Genomic DNA, 13,056 nt, shown 5'->3' with positions numbered 1-13,056 from the left:
ATTGCTAAGAGAGCATCAGTTGTATGCCAAGCTTAGAAAATGCAGTTTCTTTCAGACAGAGGTGCATTACTTAGAACATGTTGTTTCCAAGGAAGTTATAGTAGTAGATCTAGAGAAGATCAGGGCTATCGCGGAGTAGGAAACTCATAGAAACGTGGTTGAGGTAAGATCATTTATGGGGCTAGCAGGCTATTATAGGAGGTTCATCAAGAACTTCTCTCAAATTTCATATCCTATTGTCATTGTAGAGGAAAGATAAGAAATTTGAATGGACAGAGGAATGTGCAACGAGTCTTGAACAGTTGAAGCAGTTGTTGACGAATGCTCCAGTGTTAAAGATTGTAGATCTGACCACAAAGTTTGTGGTGTGTACAAATGCTTGCAAGAGAGGACTTGGTAGAGTCTTTATGTAGGAATGACATGTAGTATTCTTTGAGTCATAGAAATTGAATGAGCACGAGCATAATCACTCGACACATGATCTTGAGTTGGCAACGATCATCCATGCATTGAAGATGTGGAGGCTCTTCTTCTTTGTAGGATGTTTGTATTGATGAGTGATCACAACTAGATGAATCTAAATTCCATGCAAGCTAGATGGTTGGCCACGATCAATGAGTTCGAATTTGAGATCAGGTACATCAAGGGTAAAGAGAAAAGGGTTGTAGATGCTCTTAGCATGCAAATACATGTGAATCATATGGCATCCATGAGTTCCTATGGGATAAACTTACAGGATCAGATCTTATAGGAAGGATAGCAGGATATCAGTTACACGGAGCTTGGGCACAAGTTACAACAGAGTAGAGGTATCGGTACAGGTGGTGGTATAGGTATAAGTGTAGGTACAAGTGTACAAGATGTGGACTATCATATCAAAACAGATGAATTGATCAAATTTAGGTACAAGATATATGTGCTAGACAGTAGTGATCTGAAGAAGACTATCTTGAGAGAGTTTCATGTGAAACCATGTTCAGGTCACCGAGGATACCAAAATACATTGACAACAGTGAAGAAGATTTATCATTGGTCAAATCTGAAAAAGGATGTGGCAGAGTTTGTGGCTAGATGCTTGGATTGTCAGCAGTTGAAGGCAGAGTGTAAGCATCCAAGTGGATTACTACAACCGATTCTGATTCCAGAGTGGAAGTGGGAAGTAATTTCCATGTATTTCATCACAGGTTTTCTGAGGACATCTAGACAACATGATTCCATCATGGTTGTGGTAGACATGTTGACAAAGGTAGTGCACTTCATTCCAGTAAAGATTACTTATTCAACTAGTGATGTAGCACAGTTTTTCATCAGAGATGTGGTTAGATTGCATGGTGTACCTAAGAAGATTGTGTCAGAAAGGGATGTTAAGTTCACTTCCAAGTTTTTGAAGGAGCTATTTGTAGGTTTAGGTATAGAGTTGGCCTTCAACACAACTTATCATCTACATACAGATGGACAAACAAAGAGGGTCAACAAGATATTAGAGGACATGTTAAGGATGTATGTGATGCATCAACAAAGGAGATGGGAGGAGTACCATCTGTTGGTCGAGTTTTCTTACAACAATGGTTATCAAGAGTCACTAAGGATGATCCTGTTAGAGGCATTTTATGGGAAAAGTTGTAATACTCCCATAAGTTGGAGTGATCCGATGAATAGGGTATTTACTGGACCGAACATGTTAGCAGAAATCGAACATGAAATGAAGGTAATCAAGATGAATCTAAAGGTAGCATAGGACATGCAGATAAGCTATGCAAATCAGAAAAAAGTTTTTTAAGGAGTTTCGGGTTGAGGAATAAGTGTACTTGCGTGTGAAGCCCAAGAAGAGCTATTTGAGGATTAGATCATGTGCCAAGCTGACACCTCGGTTTTGTGAACCTTCCAATTCTGTTGAAAGGATTAGACCAGTAGCCTATCGACTTGCACTGTTAAGAAGTATGTTAAATATTTTTATCATGTAATTGACTAGTTTGTATTGCAGGGGGATCCCGAAGGAGAATTCCAACCAGAACCATAATGTATTTTGCAGAGAAAGATGCTCATGCTCAAGAACCAAGCAATCGAGTAGGTTAAAGTACAGTGGAAGCACTTTGGACCCAATGAAGCTACATGGGAGATGGTGGATCAGATGCGAGCTATGTATCCTTCTCTATTCACTAGTTGAGTGAATGTACCTGGTATATTCTTTGGTGTGATGTTTTGGTATATGTACATATGTATATGGATGTAAATATTGCCATGGGATGTGTTATAAAGATCCAATAAGAGGTATGAGTGTCATGTCATTATAGTTATCATGTTATTATGTTGTCATGTTGGTTTGATTCTCAACAGGTTGGTCATTGTAAATATTGCAATGAACTAAGTTATAAAGCTCCATGGGCAGTATGTTTTTCTTTCAGTGGTCTTGTTGGTTGTAGGTATCATTGAACACTGAGGATGGTGTTCCCCTAAGTGGGATGGTTCTGTAACAGTCTTGGTGAAAATTCCATGTAATAAAAGTTAATAAAGGAAAAATAATAACCATGGTTATTAGACACTTCTTCCAAGCTGAATGTTGGGCAAAAGCATCCTAGTGCATGTGTTCATTTGGTTTATTATGGCTAAGGAAATTGGCAAAGGCTTTGGAAAGGCAAGATGGAATTTTGGCAATTTATTTATGAAAATAATGGAAATTAGGAGAAAAGGAAGGTGAAAGGACACAAGTTGCACGTAAGGAGGAAAATGAAGGAAAAATAATGGAAAATGAAGAAAATAGAGGCCTCATTAATAAAAAGGCTTCTGAGGATCAGTTGGTACCTTTTGTCAGTTCAGTTTTGGATATCTCTCTATTCGCTCCCTCTCTCTCATTCTTAGACACCTAGATTTTTCTTGGAGCCCTTCAGCATTGGATCAACAAAAGGAAAAGAAGGCAAAGAGGAATCAAAGATCAAGCAAGGGAGAGAGAAATCAAGTAGCTACAATGGGTCTACTTGAAGGTATCAATTTGCATGTATTATTTCCTTACAAGATTTGGCATGCATGGTTATGCATGTGTGTTCTTGGTTCTCTTCTTGTCATTGGAATGGGTTTTGCTAGGTGTGACAGTGTTTCTCAGCCTTGACTTGCCATTTATGCATAGCCATGGTGTGATGGGGTTCTCATGTTTTGGTTGAGTTGGATGGCCGGATGGATTCAAAATTGAGTGAGGTGGTCCTTGAATGAATGAACACATGGCCTAGTGATCCCCTAATCAGACCGTGGATTGTGGTAAATCCACTGGCCTAACAACCCCTGAACCAAATTGTGGTTTGCGGTAAAGCCAAATATTTTGTGTCTTGGTGGACCTAGGAATTATCGGACGATGAATGACGGAATATACAGTAAAGCCTAGAGGTGTGTGTGCCCTTAGTCAAGCCTAGTGATACGGTGGGGCTTGTGGTAAAGCTGAGAGGGTTAAGTCTCAACCAGGTCTAGGAATCCTCGACTGGTGAATGGCGAGATATATGGTAAAGCCTACATATTGGAGTCTTGATTAGGCCTAGGGATCCTCGACTATTATATGGCGAGATGTTTGGTAAAGCTTAGAGACTAGGAGATAGGAAAATTCCTCATGATGTAGGTGGAGAAATATGGTGTTATCCATGATTATTTTAGGTCCTAGTTGATTCGGATTTAAACAGGAACGCAACAAATTACAGAGTAACCATAAATACAAAGATGCAAAAGAAATAATATTTCATTTCATTAATGTAAAATAATGAAATATGCTTACAAACAGAAAATGGAAATAAACTAGCTCGGGCGATGGTAGCTTATCTCTGAGGATAGATGTGGCGGCTACATGCCTCTGAACAGTGTTACAATGAGGCTCAAAGGCCTATTTATTGTTGAGAAATAATGGAAAACCCTAAACATCCAAAAACCTAACCCTAGGAGATGAAGCACCAAACTATGGGCCTAGTTTTGGGTAAATTGGTACATCAACTTCCCGGGGTCGTAACTTTGGCATACGATCTCCGTTTGACATGCAAAATACCTTGTTATAAAGATCTATCCGAGGACTACAACTTTGAGAAGAGAAACATCAATCCATGGACCCATGTTGCTTCCAGTTTTCCCAAAAAAACGTCATTTAGGGCCTCAAAATAGCTCCGGAAGTTTGGGACCTAGAAAACTGCTAAAAATAGTAAACTGTGTTACAATTAAGGAAACTGAAAAACTGAAAGAAACAATGGTGTGGGTCCAAGTGGAATTGGTGGCTGGCCACCAATATTCACCTAGATCACTAGTGATCGATTGTAGATTGAGGTAAAGCCTGGTTCTATTGATGAGGGTGAGGTGGTGTAGCCTCGGGAAGCCCTGGTTGATTTTTGGTTATGAGTCCCACATTCATGCTTGGAATATGGCACAAGGGTGATTGGCTGAAAGAAATATTTGGTTCAACCAATCTATGGTTGGGTGGTACGTGAAAATCCTGAACCTGGTTGGATATTGCATTCATTAATAAGTGTTCCTTGCCTTGGTATTTTATGTGCAAATGTACTGGTTCATATGTGGCATTTATGGCTATTGTATCCTTGTTATTTCTATTGTTTATATGATGGTTATGAGTACGTTTTATGACAGTGATGATGTTTGGCTCTCATCATATTTTGATTTATAAATGAATGAACAATGAATAGATTACCTAATAGATGATAATGCAGTTAATGTGATAATGCATTAATGCTTCTTAGCGATTCTCAGATAAGTATGAGACCCCTATGCTCAGATATGTTATTATGGCCTGTAGAATGCATATTTGTGACATGTTTGACGAAATGTATGTCATGGCTAGAAGGGGTCCAGACAAGTCATTGATATAATGTTTACATTGGTACATTTGTCTTAGCATTATTTATCATTTATGAAGCTTTCATGAAGTTCTAGCAGTGGCCTGAGCCTTGCCTTGAAAAAGTGGCACAAAATCCAAGGTTGTTGGCACATAACTAGTTGAAAAAGTCCATAGTTGCTAGTTTTCCCTTGCTATGGGAGCGACTAGGGTCGTAAAGTTGCATGTATGGCTTGTCAAGGGAGCGTCTGGGGAGTTATATCAATGAAATCTAATTTACCTTAGGGGTTGGTCACTTGGAAAGGTTGGTTGGATCCTGGAGGTTCTATAGCATGTGTAGAATGTCAATTTGGTTAAGTTCTGTCGGTTCCACTTCCTTAAATGTACATGGGGAGTCAAATCACCTCATAGTATCCTCTTGTCACATCTTTACCCCAATGGACTGGGTAGCTTGGGTAAATGTGGGAGGAGTGTGTTACAATTTTTTCCCTTAGGATTGAATAATAATCTCTAGGCTTTGAACCATGATTGAGTAAGATCAAAATAGCTCATAAACCTTGCCTCTTATCCATTGCTATTCACCTCTGTAGTCATGGTTAGCGGAAAGATTCATGACTTGAAGAGGATAATGATGATTTTCATGAAGCACATTAAGAACTCCGTTGACAAAATCTATTTTGAATGTAGTGATTGAAGAATGATTTCATGATTAGGTTTTGTTTCATACATCTTAAGCTAGGGTTTCCATTTCCAACATTGTTATTTATATTGCATATAATATGTTTCCTTTTGATGCAACAATTACATTTTACAAATAGAATAACATTTACATTCATGCAAGTAGGTTAACCTTTACATTTATGCAAAGTAGAATGACATTTCCATTATTGCAAATAGATAATCATTTCCATTTCTGCAATTAGTTTAGGCTTGATTCCATGATATTCACTTCATTTCATCATATCAACAAAATAAGGATACATTGCATGCTGCACATATAGTGTCGACACCTCTTAAGTTTGTACGAACCCCGGGTTGATAATTTAAGAATATCCTCAGGAGCTGCAAAATTATTGTTGCAATACTTGGGCTCATCAACTGCTGCCCCTGCTTGTTTATCAACCTCTGCTTAAAGGGACTCTTGCCCTGCTCATTTACTAACCACTATTGAAAGGGACTCTTACCCTTGCTTGTTTATTAGCCACTTCTAAAAAGGACTCTTGATTGTGGAATGCAAGCTACCACTTGCTGCTCCTATTGATCCATATTTTATCCATTTTCAAACTAGAACCAATATAATACTTCTTCCCTAAAAAATAAACTTGCTTGCCTCAACTGCTCAGCAAATCCACCATTAAACACCTTCATCAATCCTTGATTACTGATAAAACACCAACCATACCAAGAATCACTCATCACTGATCAAATCACCAACCATACACACTAACAACATCAATCCTTACCATAAAATCACCTTTGACCAAAACACTAATCACCAATTCATTCTCTTCTTTCTCAAACACCATTGAGACACAAATATTGGTCTTTGAGTCACCTCTGCTGCATACCGACACTATGCATATTGTTGCACCAACAACCCTCCACAGTCATCCTTTGTTGCTCATTTTTTGCTTATAAATAATTTTGGACTGATATTTTTAGTCATTTAACTTAGTTATCTTGCACTTTGATGTTTGCATGAATCTCATTTTTTTTCCTTTGTATTGTTCAATTGAGTCATCTACATATGATATTTAATTCTTCTAACTGACCTTACCTATTTATGCTTGAGCAACTAAACTTAATTTCTTAAATTTACTATTTTGGAATTTTTACAAGTTATTGCAGAGGGTCTTCTTTTTAGAAAATCTCAAAATTTATTTGAACTACCAACTCTGCCACTTCACTATATGTCCTCCTAATGGTGTTTCCAACTTGTTCATGCCTTTGTTTTTGTAATTTTCATTACGGGAGTTTTGAGGTCTAAAATGGGCCTCCTAAGAAAAAAGTACAACCGAAATAAACTTTATAAGAACCAATAGGATTCAAGATGATGATGTCAACCATGGAGGATGATTCACCATTTTTGGAGTAGAAAGGTAAAAATATTAAAATATTAAAAAATAATAAAATAATAAAACTACTTTTTTCAACTCGTATTTTCAACATATGTCCCTAAGGTTTCGCTTAAATTTCGAGTAGGAGTACCCATTAGATGCAAAATTTAATTTCTCATCCAAGGACTACCCATGTTGCATACTTTCGATGGACCCTGCGACATGAAAAATGAGAAATACATGAAAAAACGTGATTGTAAACATGTTTTTCATGTTTTTCTCATTTTCGTATAGCAAGGTCATAGAAAGTATGCAACATGGGTACTCCATGGATGAAGAATCAAATTATGCTTCCAACGAGTGTTGCCACTCGAAATTTGAGTAAACCCATAGGGAGATAAGTTGAAAATACGAGTTGAAAATATAGTTTTTTCTTTTTTTCTCTCTAAAATGTGATGATGTAATCTAATATTATTTTATTATTTCCACTAGTATTTTATAATTTTCTTAGGAGGTCCATTTTAGACCTCAAAACTCCCCTAATGAGTGCTTCCGGTGTATTTGGCATAAATTTAATTTTAAAGTTGTCGACTCATTCAAGCAAAATATGGCGAATAACACAAAAGTAGTTGTCGACTCATTCATGCACAAGCCCAAAGGCTTTCACTAAAATTCTGCCAAATATGACTCTGTCGACCCTTTACTTTTTAAGATATACCCTTGAGGGATTAAATCATAGTTGCTGACCATTCATCCATGTGCCCAAAGAACTTCAACATAGGCTCAAAGTGTTTTAAATCAAGCCTATAGATCTGCATTCAGAATGCACATGAAACTGCCACAAAACCATGACCTGGGCTCGCTTTTCTGTCATTTGACATACTGTTACTTGTAGGTAAAAACTCTGTCTCCTGGGCCCATTAGCCCGAACATTTTCCTTTGTGCACCTTTGTTTTTCCTCTAATGTTGAGCCTTTTGGTTTTTTTTTGTTGTTGGGATTTTTGCCTTCTAAGTTTTTTCTTTCGGGTTTTTGCCTTCCAGGTTTTTTTTTCTTGGTTTTTGCCTTCCAGTTTTTTCTTCTTGGTTTTTGCCTTCTGGTTTTTTTTTTTTTTTCCTTTGGGGCTATCATCATGCTAATGCCACCAAGGCTACGTGGTTCCATAGAAGTGGTGACACATGTCACTCAAATTTGGCCCACTGGGGTACCCAAAAACACTGAATCTACTTGCCACGTGTCCTTTTTTGCACTGCCACATCATGTTGACATCATCATTCACCTATGCATCCATGAGCCAATCACCTTGCACCATCTGTCTTCTGGTGAAGAGATAGAAAAGGGGTCTGAGCCTTTGTGTTTACGACCATTTTGTTTGTTAAATATTTTGTGCGTCCCGACCATTTTTAATACTGTTATGCTTCTCCACCTTCGCCCAATTGGAATACCATTGGGACTTTGCTTATGTATGCCTTCGACACACTAGCCAAACTTCTACGTCATTCCAAGCCTTTACAAATTTCACATCTCTGTTTATTCCAGGGAAGACTCTCTCTAGGATTAAGTGTTATGTAAGGGCTCCATTATGAGCCAACAAAAATGCTTACCGCCTTTGCACTCTTTGCTCCACGTCTGCTCGATCCTCCTTTATCCACTTTGCTAAAAGGCTTCACCACTTTTTGGAACACCGCCAAAGATAACTATGCTCCAAAGTTCATCTAAACACTTTAGCTCTACAATCTTTGACTTTGGGGGTCCCTTCTTTGTCTGGCTCTAACTTGTGATCTAGGAGGCCATTTTTGAACTTCCACATACCACTATAAAGATATTCCAGAGCTATATCCATATGAGTGGGTCCCAACTATGTTTGAAGAGATATTATGAGATAGAAAAGGCTTCAAAGTCTCCACACCTTGTTCACCATTTTTCTTGGAAACATTTGAGCTTTGCCTTGTCCATACATGTGTCGACCTTCCTTCTTCTTACAATCTTCTCTGCTTTTTCTATTGTAGTACCTTTGATCTTGAACACCAACATTGACAATCACATGTGACATCCTCCTTATGCCAACAACACCTTTTCAGCAACAACATATCAATACTTGACATTAATGAGCATCTCATTGACAACATATGGATACCTCTCATCATCTTCATGTCCTTCGCCATCAATGATAACATCATCAATGCTTTGCCTTTTCCATGAATGAAAATATATTTCCAACAGAAATCCGTTTCCAAACTTCCACCTTTAGTATGGACTATTGTGCTATCTAAGACATCTTTGTGTTCCTTCAAGCGAGGATGCCAAGCTAATTTCAAAAGCACATTACAACCGGGTTGCAAAACACTTTGGTGTGGAGAAGACAATGATAATACTACAAAAGTATTTTTATTTTCCAAAAATCCAACATGATGTTGGTAAATATATTAGATCCTGCACTACCTATGCCATCGCCAAGCCAACCATAAATAAGCGAGGCCTATACACTCCTCTGCCTACTCCTAGTCGACCTTGGGAATCCATCATCATGGACCATATGTATGTCCTTCCTTCTACTAAACTTGGTAATAATTGTGTGTTTATGGTCATTGATGGATTTTCTAAGATGGCTATATTGACTGCCTACAAGAAGAATATCAGAACAGAAGCCACTGCCATGCTCTTCTTCCAACGAGTGTGGTTACATTTTGGGATCCTGCAAACCATTATATTAGATTAGGATAGTAGGCTCCTAAGTTCATTTTGGTTGAGCCCCTAGTCATTATTAGACACCAAGGTCACCACGTCGACTAGATTCCACCCGCAGACTGATGGCTAGACATAGGTCGTCAACAAAATGATAGTGCACATATTATGCATGCACAAATGTAAGCATCCATGAACATAGAATGAGAGTCTCCCATATTTGCAACATAACTAAAGTAGATCTCTACTTAACTCAACTGGACACAACCCCTTTTAGGTGGGCTTGGGATTTCAACCATTGTGTCCCATTAATGTTCCAATGGCTTTTGCAACTACAGAGACAAAATTTGCAGATGTTCATTCCTAAGCTAATAATTCCATCAATTTTATTGAAAGCTTTCAACACATCTGCCAATATGTTCATGATATCATGGATAAAGCCAATATTAAGTACAAACAATGTCATGATCAACATCGGGTGACACATAAGTTTCAAGTGGACGACAAGGCTTAGTTTCATTTGCAGAAGGAACATCTTGTCATAGCCCATCGAAAGTTTCAACCACTTTGATATGGGACTCACACCATCACCAAGGTTGTGGGTGATAGTGATTTCAAGCTAAGTATTCCCCATTCCTTGGCCGACACCTAATATTCAATGTGGACCGCCTTCGGCTATACTTTCCACCATTGTTGGACACATCAAACATTGTTGAGCAGATGAAACCAATAGAGATCAACTGAATTGCATTAAACATGCCACAACTAATCAAATCATGGTCACCCAAATTAAGAACACTCACCAACAGAGGATCGAACTATATCGGGTTTTCAAAGTTGACCAACTCCTGCAACAAGGCAAGTGGCTCAGTGGGGACCAAGTTCAACAAAAGTTTCCTCACCTCATGGAGGCACTCAATGAAATGAGGACCATTGCTTCCTAAGGTGGGAGGACTGATCTAGGTGGGTATTGGCGGCAACCTGCCTATTCCACTTAGCCCCCAAAAATATTTTCTATCAGTTTCCTATTTTCAACACAATCTCTTATTTTGGTAGTTTTCTAATTTTGACAATTTTCAGGTCATGAACTTCTGAAGCCGTTTCGAGGCCCTAAAAGACATTTTTTGGGGAAACGAGAAAACAAAGAAAAAATACGGATGTTTGCAGTCAATTTTTTTGTCTTCAAATAGACCTTTCTAACTAGCTATCACGTGCACTGAACGAAGATCTTATGTATCAAAGTTATGACCCTGAGAAGTTGACATTCCAACTAATCCCATCAGGGCCCATACCTTTTGGCACTTCATATCCTAGGGTTAGGTTTTTGGATGTTTAGGGTTTATCATTATTTATTCATGATAAAAAAGCCTTAGAGCCTCATTGTAACATAGTTTAGAAGACATTTAATTGTCACATCTCTTCTCACAGATAAGCTACCATCACCCAAGCTAGTTTGCTTTCAGTCTGCAGTAAACAATTTTCAACATTTTCTATTTATTATTTGAAGTTCAATTTCAATGTATCTATTTGTTTCTATTTTAGATCTTTATTTCATTTCATTCCTTCATAAATCCGGACCAGGGGGGAGTCAATTCTTGAGTTCACAAAAAAGTCGAACAAATTGTATATTGAAATTCTTGTAGATATTAAAACATCTCAACTAGTTGCAAAGGTCACTTTTGTTGTTGATTTTGCCTTAATGTTAAGAGAAATAATATCAAGAACATTGTCACAAATGTAAGTTTAGCTATGTAAGTGGAGGACAATATGGTTTCTTCAGGTAAAATTGGAGCAAAACCAAATCCATTTGAAAAGAAAAAGGTAGCCTGATGAATTTGGTTCTTTAGGGATGATTAAAGATGAGCAAGAGCAGGGTTTTTTTCGGGTGGATGACAGAGACTGGCGATCAAGGTTTTAGGGTTCAACAAAGAGAGTGACAGAGGGTAACAGGTACCCATGGAGGCACAGGGAGGAGGGAGCTCCACTCCCTCCTACAATAATGTGGTTTCAAACAGAGGAAGAGCAGGGAATAAAAACAAGCCTCCAAAACCCTTGGAGGTCAAGACAAAAAACACCGAAACTTTGAAGGGAGAAGGCATCAAAACCCATGCAGAACAAGGGACCCACGAAGAATACCGACAAGAGGAGAAAGTGGAAGACAGAGGTCAGGGAATAGAGAACAAAACCAGGATGGGGATCCGTAAACCCAAGACCATAACTAAACCGCGAGTTATTTTGAATGATCCAGCTCTGCAAGAGCACAGGGATCACATGGAAAACTATGCCATTATATGTAAATTTATGGGAATCTGGCCGTCAGAGAAAGCACTATACACTTGGATAAAATACAATTGGAAACCAAAGGGAGAGTTAAATATACATCTTGGATCCAAAGGTTTTTTACAGTGGTATTCACGAACATGGAGGATAGAGACAGGATTTTTGAAGGAGGACCAAACTTCTTTGTAGCTGTTGGTCTCTATATGCGGCCATGGATGATGAACTTTGTGCCAGAACGAGAAATCTTCACTTCGGTACCGGTATGGATTAGACTTTACTCCTTACCTTTAGATTATTGGATGCTAGAGTCTTTAAAAGCTATAGGCAATAAATTAGGTCATTTCTTAAAGATTTCAGAGGCAACTCTATGAGGAAAATATACCTCCTATGCTCGTATATGTGTGGAGATGGACCTATCCGGAGCCCTTCCAGATGAGGTCATTCTAGAAGTCTACGACGAGGAATGGGTTCAAACAGTTGACTATGAACATATCTCGTTCAGATGTCACAAATGTCATGAGCATGGGCACCTATCTAGAGACTGTCCTCTTAATAGAAGGGAGGAATACCTAAACACCAGCAAATGGAAAGATCAGACAGGTTTCACCAAAGTAGGAGGAAAAGGAAAAGGAGGGGGAGAAGAAGATGTCGATGGAGGTGATCAAAAGAGAACAAAGAATCAGACAACAAGGGGGAAAGGAAAAGAGACCAACATGGAGTTCACACAGGAACAGAATGATCACACGATGGACCCTTTGAGTAACGTGGAAATAGAAAAAGACCAAGAAATGACCCAAAGTGAAAGTGGCACAGAGGACCAAGACTTTTAGGAGATCCTGGAAAGGGAGAACCTAGAGCTGGAAAAGTTTCTAGAACAAGGAGGAAACCTGGGAATAAACTCCATACCTCAGGAGGATGTTGACAAGGTACAACAGATATTCCTTAACAAGTCACATCAAACAGCTGCAAGAGTCAAAACAGGACATGATAACCAGGATACTAAAGGGAATTCCTCAATAGGATTAATAACAAGAAAATTAACAAAAAGCCTAGGCAAGAGGAGAGGAAGAAAAAGACAGAAAGAACTACTGATGGAGTGTGGCAAACTCATGATTGACTCAGGAAGGATGAAAGACCTGTTCAGTTACTCCTTTAAAACCCCACCTCAATGAAAATCACAACCTGGAACATTAGAGGACTAGGGAGTAGAAGAAAACAGA

This window comes from Pinus tabuliformis, chromosome 3_2 (genome assembly GCF_031772625.1).
Source record: "Pinus tabuliformis cultivar Carrire ecotype Pingquan chromosome 3_2, CPIR1, whole genome shotgun sequence".
Lineage (NCBI taxonomy): Eukaryota > Viridiplantae > Streptophyta > Pinopsida > Pinales > Pinaceae > Pinus > Pinus tabuliformis.
This window is presented reverse-complemented; position numbering follows the sequence as displayed.